Source organism: Protobothrops mucrosquamatus, unplaced genomic scaffold (assembly GCF_001527695.2).
Source record: "Protobothrops mucrosquamatus isolate PMUCROS unplaced genomic scaffold, P.Mucros_1.0 scaffold457, whole genome shotgun sequence".
NCBI lineage: Eukaryota > Metazoa > Chordata > Lepidosauria > Squamata > Viperidae > Protobothrops > Protobothrops mucrosquamatus.
This window is the reverse complement of record NW_015386779.1, coordinates 224,775-244,356: the sequence shown is the minus strand read 5'-3', so window position 1 is coordinate 244,356 and position 19,582 is coordinate 224,775.

Here is a 19,582-nt window from a genome sequence, read left to right as displayed (position 1 = left end):
CTCCCAGAGAATTTGAGGGACCTCTTAAAGTAGCACTAATTGTTATTAAAGAGAAAGGCAAAGAGGAGCTGCTTGAACATTGACAAGCTGCTGGGCAGAAGGTGAGGCAGGAAATAATTCTCGGTTGAAGAGCTCTAACTCAAAAGTGGAAGTGGAGACATTTCTGCGTTACCCATTGCACTGAATGGTTGAAATGGAATCTTCCTAGCAACTTTGGTACTGATGCACACACAGTTTACAAGAATGTGTAAGTGCGTCATCACACCATTGATGGAGATGAACCAAGATCGCAGAGAAGTCACCCAGCCCTATTTCGTAAAGCCCTTTTTCCTGTATCCTCTTCCAGGCAACGCCCATTGTCTATTAGTGAACTTTGCCATCAAAATGAAATTTTCTGTTGAGTCAACAAATCATGCTTTTATCTGAAAAAAAAAATGAGGTAAAATGCTAGGGTTATGTTGTGAATTTAGGGAAAAGTTTCATTTTATGCTTGTATGTGCAATACCCTCTACCCTGTAAATTGCTCATTTTGTGAAATCATCCAGGAAGTGAGTTACTGCCAGGGCATGAGTCAGATTGCAGCTATCTTGCTGATGTATTTGAATGAAGAGGATGCCTTTTGGGCCTTGGCACAACTGCTTACCAACCAGCGGCATGCAATGCATGGTAAGGTTTTAGTGGCAAACACCTTCATTTATTCACTTGTTTCTTTATTGTATGATGATTCTGTATTTGGGTTCAGTCTGGCTGAAAGTCTAGATTCTTCCTTTTTATGTGCCTCTCGTAGTCTTCTTATTCTTCATGTCTGCATTTATTACTGCTGAATGTAAACATGATGTACAAGTAAGTTCTTCTTGGAGTCAATTAACCTTTGAACTTTTATGCTGTTTTGCAACTTCATAATGTTGTAGTTCTAGTTGGAGGCTGTATTTAAAATATGAACCACCAGAATGGGGATAGGGATTCTGATCCACACAAAACGCTTTTTTCTCTACACATCCGGCAAACTTTGAGAGTGGTTCCTAAGTTTGCCCCATGGAGTGAAAAGTTATTTATTTTGCATTAGGTAAGATCCTTACAGGTTTCCATACAATCAAGATAGGTAAGGTTGCTTTGACTGTTTATATACAGAGGACATCTATATACACAGATCTGTGTACACATAAATTCCTGATCTTGTCCAAATGCAAAACTCTGAAATGAATAGGTAGGAAATATAAAAATGCATTTTCACAAACACATTAGAGCTCCTTGGAAGTCTTAGGATATTCAAGTTCTTATTATGCAATGACATAAGATGCTCTGCTGTATTCCTTTAATTCATTGTTAGTACTTTTGTTTCTCTTTTGCCAAAGGCTTTTTCATTCCTGGATTTCCAAAGTTGCAAAGATTCCAAGCTCACCACGAAGCAATCCTAAACAAGCTTTTCCCAAAGTTGAAGAAACACTTGGTAATGATTTTCTTTTGTCAAGGGAACAGCAGCAATGTCAGGATGTGTTGGTTTCTGCTCAAGACATTTTTGAAATGTTTTTTGTTTGTTTGCCATCTATTACTTCTTTTTTAAAGTGTTCATTGCACCAAATGCCAGAAAAGGTGTCATCTCTAAATATATTATTAGAAAATATATCTGTAGCAGCAGGAATAAATCTGTAGCATGAAAATCATACCACTTCTCCCAGGAGCCTCTTGCTCACTTTCCTATCTTGGTATGCTACTCGATAGTTACACTTGCCATCAACTGTGTGCTCAGGGGCCCTCCCATTAATCCTGTGCATGAGACAGACAAGGATCTCCTAGCCCCTTTGCCTTGTGGCAAATACAGGTAGTCCTCAAGTTACAAGTGGAATGGAGCCTGCCCATTCCATTCGTAACTCGAAAACTCGTGGGAGTGAATCTCGTACATCGACCGAGATCACTCCCTGCTCATTAGGATGCATGCAGTTCGTTAAGTGCACATGAGGTATCTCAGGGTGAGGAAGGCCATGAGGGGCCTACTGATGGAACAGGCCGCCAAGGCCTCCCCGATCCACTAAGATACCTCATGCTTCACCCTCCCTTCCTGCCGCACCAGACTCACCTTGAAAACATCTGCCTGCTCTCTGCCGTGGTTGTTACTGCCACCTGGATCTGAGGCTGAGGGACACTTCCACGTGCCTCCAGAGGCTGGAGACCTTTTCCAGGCCGCTGCTGCCCAGATCTGAGGCCAGGGGACGCTTCCATGGCCCTCCACAGCCCCGATTCAGGTGTCGGAGGCCTTTTTCAGGCCGCTGCTGCCTGGATCTGGCCTCTGGAGGCATGCAGAAGCATCCCCTGGCCTCAGATCCGGGCGGCAGCAGCCTGGAAAAAGCCTCGGGCACTCAGATCCAGCCTCTGGAAGCACGCGGAAGCATCCCCCGGCTTCAGTTTCATTCTCTGTTGCAGAGAACAGAGGCCTAAAGTACCATGAGATCATGCGAGATCAGTAGCGTGAGATCTCACCCCACCGATCTCGCATGATCTTGCATTACTTTAGGCCTCCCTTCTCTGCGAATATACCGAAGGCCTGGAGCAACCAAGAAAGCAAAGGATCTCGATTTTCGCAGGGTGAATATTGAAGGCGTAGTGCCTAGGGAGACCCGGGCGGGGGTGGGGAGGGAGGGAATAACCAGGGTGAATGTTGCAATGCCACTGCGGTCGCTCATAAGGGTGAACGACTGCCGTAGTGCGGCAACATTCGTAATTTCGGGACTTGCTCGTAAGCAGTAGGGGGCGGTTATTGTGTAACTTCGAACGTTCGCTAAAGGAACACTCGTAACTCAAGGATTACCTGTAGTATGAAGAAACATAGGGAAAATACATTCTGTGGCACCACCTCCTGGTCCTTGTACCTGAGTTGTATCTCTAGGGATAGTACTCTCTCTCTTCCCCCCCTCCCCCAATCTCTTTGAGAAGGTAGACCAAGGTGAGGTCGGGTGTTGTTTTTTTTAATAATTTAAAAAATCAATGTACTTTAGGTAATACATGCAAAACACTCAATGACAAAGGATAAAATATACACTCTGCTACAGTTACAAAGACATCTTGAAGGAACCTCCTTAAAGTAATAAAAGAATGAATGATAATACGCTCACAACAATAGTATTGAAGAAAAGAGGGAAAGGGGACTATATTAGCTATCAACTGAGAAAATAGATATGGAAGAGAATTAGAATGAGTAACCAGTAACTTGCATGATAGTTAGTTTAATTTAGGAAAGAAAACCACAAGTATCTATGAGGACATGATCTTGAGAGCCTGAAAGCATGTGAATTACAATCCACAGATCTCTAATTTGCTTGTCTTATGAGATTTTCTTTTTAATTTGGTCTCTCTCTGTCTCTTCCTCCCTCCTTCCTTCGTTAGGATAAGGAGCAGATGTTGACAGGAATTTATACAACTAAGTGGTTCTTACAGTGCTTCATTGACCGGGTACGGGATTGGAGGAGCAAGCATTTCAGATGCTTCCTCCAATGTCATTTATATTGTTTCTTTCTGCTTGTAATTTTTTTCATTTGATGTAGAATTATAATCTCATGTTCTAAATGCTATTAGTGAGATATAAGAAACAGTTAAGAATGAACTATATGCATTACAGAGATTAAAATTAAGGGGGGGAAACTAAGGGGGAAAATCCATATAACCTTAATGTAAAAATTAATTCAATCTGTTAATTTATTATTAAATCTAGTCTAATTTCTGACTGATAAACAGTTCCATGTTATATGGGATTTCTGATTGGTCTAATTTGATTTTTAAGATTATAACTTCCAGATGGAAACTATTTATATTCACCTTCCCTTGTTGAATTGTTATAAAAATATGTCACAAAAGGAACTTGAGTCTTAGTCTTGAGTTTAGCTTGAAAACATTTTGATGAGACCTGCTGCTCTACATTGTGGTTTGTATATTGCCAATATGTCACATCTTTTCTTTTTTAACATTATACACAGACTCCGTTTACACTAACCCTGAGGCTGTGGGATATTTACATCCTGGAAGGAGAGAGGGTTCTAACAGCTATGGCATACACCATTCTCAAATTGCATAAAAGTAAGAAATTGGTTTGATTATTCAATGGTTTTTTGTTTTTTTTTTAAACTTGATACAACATTTATAGAAGGAGAAGCGTTTTTTAAAGAGAAGGCTTTGCAGAAGTGCTCAGAAAGTTGTGCTTTCATTGTTCCAAATACAGGATGACAGTTTTCGGACTTTATTTTGTTTACCGAGATGACAACAATTCATCTACTCATGTGGGTCCTTGCTATTACAATAAAATTTCAGCAAAACTAGAATTATTCTGGAGATAGTGTATTTCTGCTTCTCTCAGGAATTCTTAACTTAAGTTTTTTTAAAAAGATAACTTTTGAATTGTATTGAATATTGTGGCTTTACCTGTAAGAAATGATTGTGCTGCTGTTCCTATGAGCAGTGCCTATGAATGTCCCTGCAAATTCATCTGTTGTACAGTGGCAGAAGCTGCCATGCGTCTACTTCCATATTGGAAGTCTCTGAATTTCCATACTGAAATTTGGAATCCAGTTTAGTCTAGACTAGGGGTAGGCAACCATGGCTCTTTTATGACTCGTGGACTTCAACTCCCAGAATTCCTGAGCCAGCCATGCTGAGGGGAAAGGGAGAGGTTTCCAAGCTGAGCCATGCTGGCTCAGGAATTCTGGGAGTTGAAGTCCACGAGTCATAAAAGAGCCAAGGTTGCCTACCCCTGATCTAGACCAGTGTTCCTCAACCGTGGCTATTTGAAGATGTGGGGACTTTGACTCCTGGAATTCCTCAGCCAGCTATGCTATGCTGGCTGGGGAATTCTGGGAGTTGAAGTCCACACATCTTCAAGTAGCCACAGTTGAGGAACACTGGTCTAGACAATCAATAAAGGTTACCAGATGGTCTCCACAAACGAGTACAGTACACAAAACATAAACCTCAAAAAAAAAAGACTCTGCCTTAAGATTCATGCTCTTATTATTCCCATAGGTCAGTGGCAAGTTTGTATGGAAAACCAAATCTTCCTGAAAGGAGTTATAAAAGAGAGGTTCAGCTTAAGGTGGTCTCTTTTTGGTTTATCAGGTGGGCATTTGGGGGTCGGAGAGGCTAGAAAAGGGACAAGTATGATAGATAGGCCTTTCTGACAAATTCCAGAGGAAGAAGCCATCTTAATCTGATATTACAAAACACAAACAATGAGTCTCATGGCATCTTAAACATTTGTAGTTTAGAATGGCAGCATTCTGTATTTAAGGGACAGGCAAAACCTCTGTTGGTATTGCAAGTATGATCACCGTCTCCCTCTCAATATCTTTTATTGCAGCTCGAAAACTTCTTGAGACAGACATAATTTATGCTGGTATTTCGCAAAATGAGAAAATGACATAAGTGTGGTCATACCCTCTCAAGAAAACATAGAACTCCCAAACCAGAAATAAAAATCCTGTCTACTTGTGCAACCCACCTATTCACTATAGCCTCAGCTACCGTTTTTTTCCTTTTTTTAAAAAAACAAATGTGTGATTCCTGCCCCTAGAAAGTTGCATATAACAGACCAGAATCCAGCCTATGGTCTTGTAAAGATAGATTAGAAAATTCCAGAAGTGAGAATAGGCCATTAGCCCAAGGATACTTGGAACTTGTGAAATATAATATAATCATGGTTTATATGTAGCCTTATATGACCGTATAACAAAAGTATAATCCCATTCTATTTTGTAAAACATAACAGATCACTCCATATAGAATATTCCTGAGAGATGAAATCTAAATCAAGATAAGTTTAACTCACATTTTTAAATGCAAAATAGTGTTCTTTAAATCATGAAAACATGCTTGGCCAAATTGCTTTGCAAGTACAGTAGTTGAACTTCAGCTGCAGATTGCATCAAGTTGCAGAATGTAGCTTTACTCCTCCTAGTGGTAGAACAGCAGAATCATCCTGTATATAACTGCAAATGCTGGGGATGGCTTTATTCAGGTAAAAGGATTTAATTGATATAAACTTCACAGTCTTGAAGTTACACATCTGTAAATTCTTGCTAGGATGGATGTGAAGACATCAGTTTGATCGCAAAGGCAGAAAATGAGTGTATAAACAGATAAACATAAATTTACCGTGCTTTATTTTAAATAACATCTTTCATCCGCTGCACTGAATATGTCATTCAGTAGAAATTGTGTCAGGATAATGGCAGCATCTTTATTCAGCTGATGTTTCTGTTTCCTGCTTAGAACGCTTGTTGAAAATGACCCTTGAAGATCTGCGGGAATTTCTGCAAGAAAAAATTGCTGCTTCTCTGCAGTTTGAAGATGATACTGTAATTGAGCATTTACAAGCATCCATGGCAGAACTGCGCAAAATGAAATTTGATCTTCCACCTCCAGGTAAATCAAAGTTAAACAATTATGCAATATTTTTTTTAAAAAAGGATTGTTATGAGTAGAAAGTTTAATTCCTGTTAAGATAAATAGAGAGCAGCTGAATCTGCTTGAATGCCATGTCTAACAGAGCAGTTTTCACAAAATTAATTTAGCTGAGTGAAGAACTATGATCACAAGTACAGCATTCTTTCCTACTTTTTTAATTAGAATTTTTCAGTACAATAAAAGGGAACAAAATTTAAAAAAGTAAGGAAAAATAAGTATATAGAAAAGAAAAAGAAAAAATGGAACACCCCCCCCCCCCCAGAATTATAACTTTTACCCTTCTTTCTATTGAGGCATTGTCATCTTATTCTTTTCCCTTCTTCTTTCACTGTTTTTAATTCCTAAATCCATAAATCATCAATTCAGTCTTTTCTTCTTTCAACAAAAAGTCCAGTTAAGGCTTCCAGTGTTTCTGAAATATCTGTATTGTTTTTTCCTTGACTAAACTGGTCAGCTTTGTCATTTCCACAAACTCCATCAATTTTCACAATCCAATTTGCAGATATTCCATTATTTTTCCATCTTTGTATCTACAATAATCTTGTCACATATACAATATGTTTCCCATATTTCTTTTCTAGTTCTTTGTCCATAAAACCCAATGAAAATAATTCTAGTTTCATCATAATATTAATCCACAATATCTTTTGCATCATTGTATGAATTTTCAATCAAAAAGTCTTTGCTAAATACAGCATCTTTTCAAAAGCTACATTTTCACAATTACCTGTTGGAGGAAAAAAGGAGAGCTGAATTTCTTACAGGTGGGATCATACTCAAGAGTAAAAAAATCTGTGTTTCGTTTTGAAGATCCCAGGATCAGAGTAGATGAAGACTTTAGTCTAAATTCTTGTGCTTCTTCTGCCAGCTAGGATGTAGATTATACTAAGCTATGTGGCCGTAACAATGAGTGGTTTCTTTTCCATTACAATTAAAACTGTCCAGGCCTAACACCATAAAACAGCAGTAATCAATAAAGAGAAGATTAAAAGTGCTGAAGTCTACCAATCAGAAATGGAAAGGAGTGTGGAACACTGAAGGGACATGAGCACATATGTTTTCATGGAGACGTTTCCTTGTTGAAATGACCAATTGATTGACTGACCATCACACACTGTCTTGTGATTTATATATGCAGCTGCAGTTAGTCTATGTGCAAGAAAAAATTATTCCAATTCCTCTCTTGAATTGACATTTTTATTTCCTTCTTAATTTTCATACCCTTGTTCAATTTTTTTATATCCAGTGATAAATACTTGTTCATATGGTTCTCCATAATCATGTCAGATAAATTTTTCTGTAATAGCATCTTCTTCTTTCTTCTGGGAACAGGGTATTCATAAAAAACATAGCTGACAGTATTAATTCAAAGTCTTATTGTCAGTCCAAAACAATATCTCTGAATGACATTATAAGTTGCTTACATTGTTATTTTGTTATTTTGTGTTTCCCACAAAAATGCATTTATTTTTTAAAATTAATTTCAGAGTCTTAATATTCAAAAACAACTATTCCAACTTTTTCTGAGCCCTTAATTCATTTAAAGTTTTCTACAGCAAAACCTTGTTATGTATTTTGCTGTTTATTTTGAATTCTTAAAGCTTATAAAAATATGATTTCATTCTTTTATATTAAGAATTAAGTATTCACCCAGTGTTTCCAGCGTTATCATTTTGAAGATGTCTAACTTCTTTAAAGCAGTGGCCCCCGACCTTTTGGGCACGGACTGGAGGGGTCATGATTTTATGTGCTCCCTGCATATAATAATAATAATATTAATAATAATAACAACAACAACAACAACAACAATAATAGTCCATTGCGCCTTACTAGGAACTGCTTCCACCCTGCGACGATATCTGTAATAACATCAAACATCCACATCTGCCTATCCCAGGTCCTTGGTAAGGACTCGATAAGTAGGCAAAATGCCAAATCCAGTCTGAACCTCTGGCTGACTGTGCGATGATCCATAATAATCATAATCATAATAATCATAATAATAAAGTTGGGGTTCTCTTGTTTGCACGGACCGGTTTCTGGGATGCTACAGACCGGTGCCACGGACTGGGGGTTGGGGACTCCTGCCTTCTAGGACTTAATATGCAATTTCTAAAGTTGGTTAGCAAAAAAAAGTGCAAATTTAGAGTCCTTTGAAGGCTCCACTGTGGCTGGAGCAAGAATGGTAAATTCTGTTGTCTCCCATCTTGCAAACTGCTTGTGAAGAGCAACTGTAGGGAGGACATGGGCAATCTAGTCCCACCTTAGGCATGAAAGCCATCTGGGTAACTTTGGACCAGTTACCCCTTCTCAGCCCAACCTACCTTTATTATTGTTGGGGGGGGGGGAGAAAGGAGGAGAAAGGAGTAATGAGTATGTTTGCCGCCTTGAATTATTTATTTAAAAAAATAATAAAAATGAGATTAAAAAAAAATCTAAACGTCTTGTATTCTCTCCAAAGAGGGTTGAAGGAGCCAACCTACTTGTCTGCTTCTTGTTCTTAGTCACAGTCATCAGCTCTGCCATTTCTTCTCCAGGAGTCCTATATATGATATCTTTTTAAGTGTTCCAACAAAATGTGAGACAATTCTCATATTCCTCTTCCTCATCCCAGTGGTTGTTGTCCCTAGAGAGTTGCTGTCAATGCCTAATTTGCTTTTCATTACTTAAACAAAATACAATCCATGTAACTACCTTTCATGATTGTCCTTGGATTTATACTAATAGCCTAATGCATGTCTGTACCTTTGTACCTTTTTGTTGTAGCAAAATCTGAAGAATTCCCCAAAACACCTCTGGGGATGGAACTTTCTCTAAATCTACTCTCAGTGAAATCCAGCATTGCCAACAATGATCAGAAAACGGCCGTCAGTGACTTCAACAATGATAAAGATGTCATAATACAATCGTCTCCAGATAAAAATCCTCATTGCCTAAATGAAGGAATTGATAATTCCAATGTGGCAATACATGAAAGAGCTTCTCCAGAGCACAATGGAACAGCCTTGCAGAACAAAATGGCTGATAGGCATAACAATCCTTTCCAAAAACTTCCACCAGATGAAAGTTTTGAAACTGAGGAGTACCAGACAGAAGAAAGTGCTGATAAAATATCTTCCGTGGAGAATCCTATAATGCTAGATAACATTCAGACAGTGGGGGAAGATCAACACGTGGCTTCAGACAATGGGAAGGATAATTCATTAAAAAGCAGTAACACTGAGAAGTGCAGCTTACAGGAAAACAAACAAATTCCTTTATCTGATAGGGACCATATTATTCCCCCTGTGCTACGAGCTCAGACAACAAACAATTCTGCCTGCGAGTCCCACTTGCAGGGTCAACCCTTGGAAGCAGACCTTTCTGTCAGCCCCGATAGTACAACTTCATTAACGAGATCGGAGTCACTGCATCACTTAGACTCAGCACCCTCTGTGCAAAATTCAGGCGCTCTTGAGCATGAGAGCACAACTTGCTCCTCTGAGGATTTAGTGTCTGAAGATGCTGCCTTGCTTAGAGATGATTTACAGCATCCCCCACGTACAGAGGCATCTTCTACAGCAGAAGACGGCCCCTTTATACCACACGACTTGCCAGAAAATCTCGTAGTGCCATGTGGCGTTAGAACATTTGCTGCTCTCTCTCCTCCTTTCCAAGATGGCCAGCGTCGGCCTTCTAATGTATCTCAGTACGATAACCTGTCTGAAAATGAAGATGAGGAAGAAAAACAGGCTCCTGCTTCTAAGAAATTGGCAGATTCAATACCGCAGGCTGAACTCTGCACACCAGTATTACAGTCTTCTAGACCCAAGTCTGCCTCACTTGGGGAGATAGACAGTCTCCAAAGGCAAAGCCAAGAAGCGACAGATTTGGTAGACCTGCCAAAAAATGATGGCCAGCTCACCTCATTCCCCACGCTGCCACATTCCAAGCGATTGTCTGGGGGCCGCAGCGTGCCAGTCCTTTCGGAGCCTGACTGTGATGCCTTCTTGCTGCCTGGAGGCCTCCAAGCCCGGCCTATTTCGTCTCCTGTGTTGCAGGATCAGCACAGCCCCTTCAGAATTATAAAAACTACCACCCCTCTTCATTTGGCTTACACCACAGAGCAAGACTGCTTGAGCAGAAAGCAAGTGGCTCTCCCTTTGCCAGAGACCAGCCACTGTCATACAGCGGATGGTGAAGAATACAATCTTGTCACTGGGGAAGCTGAGGTAGCCGGTGACAGTGTTCGGAAGTTGATAAATGTTCCGGGTGGTTCACCTGCATTTCAAAAACCAAAAGTACCGCCCAAGCTTTTCAAAGCACATTCAGAGAACAAGTTCTCTTCAAACTGTTCCCCCATGGGGCAAATGTCTAAATCGGTCACATTCTAGAATTACTGAGAAAGAGGAAATTTGGGTCACATGTTTTCCATAAGAGTTTGGAAAGGAAGGCAGAGCCTAAAGCAAAATTAGGAAGGTGATCACTTCGTTCATCAAAATGTATGCAGGAATTCAGAATGACGTTCACAGGCCAAGCCAGGCTGGCAGCTAAAGGCTGCAGAGAGCCTCTTGCAAGATTTGGGTTGTTCTCCAAAGTATTTGAATTGTATGTCTCATCTTCTTCCTCACTAGGTAAATGTTTTAACAACTCGTAACTTTCTAAAAACATCAGTGTTTCCAAACCCTTATGGCTGAGAAATGAAAAACATAATTCAGAAAAACAGTGAGTCCAAAAGGAATTGGACTTTAGAAAGAGGAAACCAGTCAGTTCCAAATTTGGGCCAGTAATACCTTTTTTTTCCAGTAGCAATAGTAATGTTTTTGTTTCAATTTAGCACTGTAGCTAATATACAATTATATATAAGGCTGTGCATACTATATGCCAGAGAAGTTAATTTTCATAGCATCTATGCATATCAAGCACACATCATATGTGTGTCCTTTCACTGAAATCCAGACAATTTGACATGCCTTTTTAAAATTTTGGTTCCTCTCATCCCACCGTACCTCCTTGTTTACAACGATGAGATTTATTAGAGAAAGGAGATCTCAGCAGTACTTTCTTCAGTTGAACTCTTCAGTATGTTACAGACCCATGGATAGCTTCAGAGAGAAATCAAGATAGTGAGGAAGATAGTTTGCAATATGCTATCAGATGTTTCTCAACTTTTGCTCAATCCTCAACTTGTTTATGAGCATGGATCTTCTAAGGATCTATAACAGGAAGTATTAGTTTGGAATGCAAGGAGTGTTCTAATTGCACTACAATGCAACTTTCACATCCTAAGAAAGTTGTGACATCTTACTTGCCCTCATGCCATTGGAAATACTCTTTTACCCTTAGACAAGTATTGTGTTGATTCTTGCACTGATTTTAGAAGGAGAAAAATAGAGAACATATTGGTAGCTAAGACAATTCCTCAAAGTAGAGTCTTTGATCAAGTTTATACCTTCCCTAGCTGCTACACAATTGTAAAAATAATCCATCTCGGTTTCTCCAGGATGCAGTTCCCAAGGGTAAAGATTCAGAGCTTTTATTTGATTTATAATCCAGCTGAGATTTTCCTCAGAGCATGCAAAACTCATGGCTGCATTAGTAGCAGTTAAATTTAACAGAAGCAGAAGATGGGATCCTCTTTGGTTGATGAGAAATATTTTGTAGTCTGGGTTTTCAGTTTTTCTGCAATTATGATTCCTATTGTTTTTAATAAGGTGTGATGACACATGCAGACTATTGTAATTCTGCAGTGCATGCTTTTTTTTTTACATCAATTACATTTTGCAGCATCAGATGCACATTAAATACCTCCATGCCTTAAGCCTGTGACACACATTTCCCACTGCAAGAATAACTAATGGACAAGTCAAGGAATTGTATCAGGCAAGGTGTAGTGTTACTTTAAGATGCATATTGTAAAGTGGGGTGGCAATTCCGTGCCCATCCAGATTCTGGGCTCCAATTTGCATGTCCTTAGGTTGAAGACGATGGGAAATGTACTTCAACAACATGTAAAGCAGCGGTCTTCAAACTTGGTCCTTTTATGACTTGTGGACTTCAACTCCCAGAATTCCTCAGCCAGCGTGCCAGGCAGCATGCCAGGAGTTGAAGTCCACAAGTCATAAAAGGACCAAGTTTGAAGGTCCTTGATGTGAAGAGTTCAATGTTATCTATTATTGTGAACTTGTAGTTGGAAAGGGGAAGGAACAGACATTGCTCCATCTAAGCTTGGACAGTTGAATATTTTTAATTTATGCCTATATTTTATCTTGTGTTCTAGAAAATGTTTTTTTTTTTTTCTTTTTGGCTTTTTGGTTGTTGCTTTTTTTTTTTTTTTAAGTTTAGCTGATGTCCAAGTTAAAGAAACGTTGGTTTAGATTTCCCAATGTGTTCAAATGTTCAACTTGTAACAAATTTCTGGAACAAGATGGGGTTTAGAATTGTTGAAAGGGCAAGTGGTATTCCTCTATGTCAAAGACGTGCAGGTTTTTTTCTTTTGAGGCAGCAAAGCCTATTTGGGCGTTTTCCCTTCTGTTGTTGTTTTGTGTGTGTGTGTGTGTGTGTTGCAGAAGGAGAGCATAACTGGTAATCGAAACTCACTCCTTCAGCCTTTGCTTGCCAGCTACCTTGTGATCTCTCACTCTTGTCCGTAAGCAAATTTTATACCAGCGAAGCATTTTGGATCTTTTTCACTTGCTCCCAAATGGAACTTGATTACGTTTTTCAGCCCCAGACTGCTGGAGACTCACTTTTAACGGCTTTCTTATGGTCCTTCAGTTGCTGTGGTCTTCTAATTTTCTTCCAGAGACATAGGAGAAGGACGTTGGTGCCATTCCCCACTGTATGTGAGCAAGACTTGCTGAATTGTGAGGCCAGGTGCAGAGCTTGAGTTTTCAGTAGGGAGGCACCTGGCAGGAAATAGTGTTTAAAAAAACAAAACTGCCCATCACCATTGATATCACAGGCCTTATTCAACATATAGTTGCAATGTTAACACACTCCCCATTCTGCAAAATTGCCTTAGTGCTGACTCATTGGCTAATTAGAACCATATTTTTCCCAATTACAGAAAGGAGTAGTTAATGGTCAGAAAAATAAGCTCTTCTCCAAATGCTACTTCATAGGAAAATATTGATATCCTTCAGAACACAAAAACAAAAGCTACCCCATATTGCTGTCTGGATGTTTTTGTTTTTTTTTTGCAAAAGGGACCAAAGACTTGAAACTCTAGAACAAAGCACCCTACTAAAATGTTGAACTGTAGCTGAAAGAGATCCAGAAGCTTCTATTCTTTGAAAGAATGGACTATGACAGGAAGACAAATAATTTGCTTACGTACCTTGAAAAGATATAGCATTTTTTGATTGAGTAGTCTATCTTTGAAGCAAATCCAGATGCCAAAACAATTTACCCACAAAATTTAATTTTATCAGCATGCCTTTTAGGTGGAGTCCAAGAAAGAAACATTCTCAAGGCATAATGTATTCTCTTTAATATTGGGGAAGACAATACTTTGAATCCAGAGAACAACACACATACACACAAACCTATTTGGCCATGCAAAGGTTAATCTTATTAATGGTATTAAACTTGCGTAAAGTTACAGAAGAAAATTTGTTTCCTAAATGAAAGTAGTTACTGCCTAAAAGATGAGACAGGTTACTCATCCATGTGCATATTATTTAAAATTGTACCCATCTTATTTATGTTAGCAATTCAAATATAGCTTTACATGTAGGCATGTATCACACTGCATACTGTATTATGAAAAGATATTCATATGATTACAGTTGAGCAGATGTTTAAAACCTGAATAAACTATAGTTTTAGATGTGCTTTAAGATGTAGCATTTTCTAGTAGTGCAGCCACCAAAGTAAAATTGGAAGCTAGTGTTTAAGGCTTCCCAGTTTAACTTCGTGAAATGAAAATCTAAGGTATTTTGGAAATCAAGAGTAATGTCTAGTTATTCTCTTAATCCTCTCAATGCCCAATCCATCTATTCCTCTTTCACCTCCTTCTTCTCTTCCTCCTCTTTTCTCCATTTGTTCCAAAGATAATGTGAAAGCAGCCTTTGCAAAAGGAAAGAAGCATTAAATGGACCTAATGCCATTTCCATGCCACTCTAAACCAACAAGCATGTCCTACGAGAACAATATTGGAACTGTATCCAAAGCTGGGGTGATGTTCCAGTTTGCAAGTGATATGAAGGGAGCAGTCAAACTTCGCAGTTGTCCAACCATCTTTTAACTTGTGGGTTACAGGATAAAGCAAATCTTGAAATAGTTTCACCACAACACAGTCAAATATCCCAGGGAAATGTTCAGTAATTCTCAAGTGTGCTCTTGTGCTAAGGAATTCAGCTGGAGTGCCTAAGAATGATTAAATATACTGTGATTAGGATGTTAAGAAGAACCAATCCATGCATTCCAGTGAGATCATGAGGTTTAATCATACAAGCCCTATTTTGGGAGAATTCATTACTAGAGGCTAGTTGGGGATAGAACAGGTATTCTGGCAGCATTAGAGGCATCATCTCCACTTTGAGGAGGTGTAGCAAGCTGTTAGTGCAAAAGCAGCTGAGCCCCTGCATGGAAGCAAACATTTGATCAGCCCTTGAACCAAGCGTGTCTAAATGTTCCTCAGTAGGAGAAACAGTATTCCTTCAGAAACTCAGGAAAACAACTTCCGTCCCTGATTCCCTAAGCAGAGTGTGTGATTTAATATGTATTTCATTTTAAAGTCTAATGTTATCTCGGCGGACCAGCTCCAATTCTTGGACCAGAATAGTGCAAGCACGAGGCAGGGATTCAGCTCTGGATTCTGGACACTTTCCCACTACTGAAGCTTGGAATGCCCTGCAGTTCAGTAGATAGCCCCATTTGTGCACTTTGATAGCTCTGCTGCCACTGTCACCCTAAAATGTCCCATGTTAACAACTACTCTTGACACCAGAGAGAGTTCCCTTGGTAATTCTGTGTGATGTAGTCTTGCCGTCATTTTCTTTTGTGTCTGCTTGGGAGAAGGTAAAGCAGAAGAATTCATTTTTTAAAAAACAGGTCCAAAAGGATTGTACAGGATGTTGAAAAGCTGCGTTTTACACGGTTATAATATGTCAGACTTTAGAACAAATTGCTGCATGTGGATTCTTTACTTGCTCTCTGGGAATTTTTGACAAACTGCCAGTCTGTCCTCTGGTATGCTCAGTTTTTGGGCAAAGGTGAGCTAAACTACTCAGTCAAATGCCATCACTGGAGGGATGGCGGTCCAAGTGTGATCCATTCCTGCTCATCTTGTGGGTTTAGTTTAATAAGAGTTTGGGTTGTGACAATATTTAGCCATGTGACAATCCGCTGAACTGCACTGTAGACAAGCTGACGCTGCAAGGAAAGATTGCAATGGAAATTGTTGGATCATTGCTTGCAGCTATAGTTGTATTCAAACATTTTCTTGGAAATCATAAAATGAAACACGCTTGTCAGCACAATGTTCATGTTTTCAGGCTTATTCTGTAGGAAGATAATAGCTTGTGACACTTTCTGCAAAGGCCAGAGTTGTATCATTCATGTGACAACAGCAAAATTCCTAGTCTTCTCATTTAATTGCAGCAAGGTCTTTGCTGTCTCCCTCACCAGATGGGGAACTGTGAATGATAATGTTGATTTCCGTGAATGATAACATGTTGATTTCCAACTGGAAACTCGGGTTTCACTACTGAGTTTAGCCTAAGCTCAGTTGGCCACAGCAGCAGGAAAGCCACCTTACAGATATATGACATAAATGAAGAATTCCACCGTTAAATTCACAGCTCTGTGAGAAAGAATTGAAACTTGATCAGGATACTTCATGGAATTTTTTTTTAGATAATTGTTGGTGGACAATAATGATTGTTCATTTCCATAGACAAGTTCCCCAGCTTGAAAATGTCTGAGACCCCCGTAACAATACATCTGCCATGTAAAAGTTAATCTGAAATCCCTTCCATGCAATACGTTTTACAATTGTGTGCAAAGGTTTAGGTATCTGGGATCAATTTTTTTTCAACAAATCTCTTAAGTGTACAAAAGCGAATCCAATCTCTAAATGTTGCAATGGTAAACCTACCTTTCTGCCAACTTGACGGTCTATTAGCTGAAGATTCAAGATCAAGGCACCAGTGGGTCTGGCAGGTGCAAAAGTTTGATCACCCTTCAACTCCTTTGCCAGAAATAAGAGTTTCCCAGCATTTCCTGTAGACAGCTAAAAGCCCTTCTCTTCTAATTTTTTTCTCCACACTTCTAACTCAGGAATATGTTTAGGTTTCCCTCCAGTGACTGCATGCTTGAAATCTGCCCATAGGTTTTCAATAAAATTCAAGTCTGGGGGGCTGTGAAAGCCATTGTAATATTTTTCCTCTCTTTCCTGCCAGTATTTTATGGTCTGCTGGAGCTGTGTGTTTCAAACTATTGTTTGTGGGAACACTTGGCTTCTTTTCAGCTTTTGCATACAACTGCATACTCAACACATATAGTTTGGCTTAATGCCGTTTCTGTTCTTGTCAGCAACTTTTTATGGGCACCAACAATGGCAGAGTATGGTCTGTAGACGGGTACCTAGAGTGGCTATAAAGTCTACACCAGGGGTCTTCAAACTTGGCCCTTTTATGACTTGTGGACTTCAACTCCCAGAATTCCTCAGCCAGTGTGAGGAATTCTGGGAGTTGAAGTCCACAAGTCATAAAAAGGCCAAGTTTGAAGACCCCTGGTCTACACACTCCTGCTAAAATGCCAGGTTTTTGGAATGTAAAAATATAAGACCAAGATAAATTACTTCAGAGGTTTTTCCACCTTTAATATAACATCTAAGCTGTATAATTCAATTGAAACTGAAATCTTTTAGAAGGAAAAATTAAAAAAAACAAAAATGTGGTTGCATAAGTGTGTGCACCTCCTTATAAGTAGCGATGCACCTCCTTATAAGTAGGGATGTGTTCAGAATTAACCAATCACATTCACACTGAAATTAAATAGTACTCAGTACACACCTACCATCAATTAAAATGACTCTGATCAAATCCATCAAAGGGAGCTCATTGTTGGAAGATATGTTAGGAAAAGAGTCCAAAAAACTTCTCCAAGGCATTGAATGTACCACAGAACACAGTGAAGACAGTTATCAACAAGTCAAGAGACTATGGCACAACTGTGACTAATATTACCAAGAACTGGATGTCTCCAAAATTGATTAAAAAACCAAGAAAACTGATCCTTGAAGCTTCCAAGAGGCCTATAGCAACATTAAAAGAGCTGCGGAAGTTTCTGTAAAGTACTGGTTATATACTACATGTGACAACAATCTCTGTATTCTTCATATGTCGGCTGCGGGGTATGGTTGCAAGCAGTGCTTTTTTTGTAAAAAAAAAAAAAAAAAAGTGCCGGAACTCACACATGTCATACAACCCGCCTTGCCTACCCTACAAGGTTCCATCCAAAAAAGGTGCCGGAACTCCGTTCTGGGCGTTCTAGGACAAAAAAAGCCCTGGTTGCAAGATGGAAAAGTTGGTTACAAAGAAAAAAAATAGCTACATCAAATATGACAAAAGCATGTGTGAGAAAATGTATTCTATAGTCTCATGACAGCAAGGTTGAACTTTCTGGCCATCATTCCAAAAAAGTATGCTTGGTACAAAAACACAGCACATCACCAAAATTATACCATCCCCACAGTGAAGCATAGTGGTGGCAGTATTGTGCCTTGAGGCTGCTTTTCTTCAGTTGGAAATGGGGCTTTAGTCAAGGAAGAGGGAATTGCAAACAGTTCCAAATATCAGTCAATTTGGGGCCAAAACCTTCAGGCCTCTGCCGAAATGCTAAAGATGAATTTCACCCTTCAAAACAACAAATGACCCAAAGTATGCCTCCAAATCAAAAGCATGGCTTCACCAGAATTGCTCAGTCAAAGCCTGGACCTGAATCTGATAGATTTGGAGCGCTTTTGCAAGGAAGAATGGGCAAAGATTCCCAAGGCAAGATGTGCCAGGCTGATAGGCTCTTACACCAAAAGACTTCTGAATGCTGTTAATAAGATCGAAAGGTGCTTCAACGAAGTTATTAGTTTAAGGCTGTGCATCCTTATGCAACCAAATTATTTTTTTAAATTATTTTTCCCTTTAAAATTTCAATTTTTTCAATTGAATTGTACATTATGTTATATTAAAAGAGGGGGGGAATCTGGAGTGATTTATCTTGGTCTGATTTTTATTTTTATATCTCAAAACATGGCATTTTAATAAGTGTAGACTATATCCACTATATTATGCAAATCTACTGTGATTTGCTGTGTAAAATCACAGCTATATTGGTACAATTAATTTACAGAAGATAAAAAATAAGGGCACGTTTAGCAAAACATATTTAAAAAGAACAAGCTACCGGTTCCTGAAACTACAGAGAACAGAAGTTAAAATGTGTAAATAGGAAAGTACTGTGAGCCTACGTAGGGGAGAAAAACCTTGATAAAGCCAATTCCCAGTTAAGTATTTGCTGCTTCACTCACCTGTAAATATAATTTCAAATTTCATATACTTTTGAAAGATAGATTCATGATTTTTTTCTTTTGAGTCATTTTATATATTTTCTGCATTTATTTGCCAAACTTTGGTAGCCAAAATGTGGCATCCCTATTTTTTAACATCAATCCTCTCCTTCAGTTTTTGTAAGTTAAAATATTGCAAATAAGCCTGGATAGTGTATAATACAGGTAAATGTTTTTAACTCCAGGTGTGCTTTTACAATACCCACATGTGCTTTTCCCCTCAAAAATGTTTTTTTGGTTTGTGTGCAAATGTTCTATGCTGGTGATAGACTTAGGTTTTAGAGACTGCAATCCTATGTACAATACAATTGATTTACCTTTACAGAAACATAGGGAAACAGAGATTCCCAAATTTGGACGGTTGTTATGTAACAATGCAATTTGTTTACAAAAGCTATCATTGTGAGGTTGTTTTTTTAAATGTCCAGCTCCAGTGTTTTCATAAACTAACTAGAGATTGAAAAATGAGGTGGGTAGTGTTGGTGCAGATTGCCAGGTGAGCGGCCAGAGGTAGGAGGGGCAGATTGCTTGGAAAAACAGAGAGGGAGGAGGGAAGCCTGATGTATCCTTTTATGCAGTGGAAAA